The sequence below is a fragment of the Danio rerio genome, chromosome 20 (genome assembly GCF_049306965.1).
Source record: "Danio rerio strain Tuebingen ecotype United States chromosome 20, GRCz12tu, whole genome shotgun sequence".
In the NCBI taxonomy this organism is placed as follows: domain Eukaryota; kingdom Metazoa; phylum Chordata; class Actinopteri; order Cypriniformes; family Danionidae; genus Danio; species Danio rerio.
In genome coordinates, this window is record NC_133195.1 from 21,116,813 (window position 1) to 21,117,459 (window position 647).

Genomic DNA, 647 nt, shown 5'->3' on the forward strand with positions numbered 1-647 from the left:
GGCACTTTAAACCACCTACTTTGATTATTGACAGCCTTTATTGACAATGTCCTTCCCATAGTATAGCTAAATAAAAAAGTTTTCAGAAAGTTAATCAGAGTGAAACTAGACTGCATTCTTTCCCACAGTCAGAATAATACATCATACAGCTAAAATAACACAAACAATTTCACTTCATTCAGTTCTCCCAGTGCTGGTTATTGAATGTTTTTAGGTCAGTTCTGTGAAAAAAAGTTTGCATCAGACTGCAGCATACAACAAATTCATGGCAAAATGCTACATAAAAAAAATAAAAGACAAAGACAAAACTACAACAACTACTATTTCCATTTATTTTAATCAATGCGTCTAAGTTAAAATGCTAAGAAGAAATCTGGAAAATACCATTACAGATTTATAGGCTATATGGGGCATTTACACAAAATGTTTATTATTATTATTCATTATTATTATTATTTGTTATTATTATTACTATTATTAGATGAAATAATTAAACCCTAACAGGAAGCAAGCAATCAAGCTTAAATGCGATAATTATCAAACAGCGAACATTAGTAGAGTCAAAACATGCATAATGTTGTCTTTCTGTGCGTCTCTCCTGATCACATGGTGAAGCCTATAAAAAGACCCGCAAGTGTTGGGGGCAC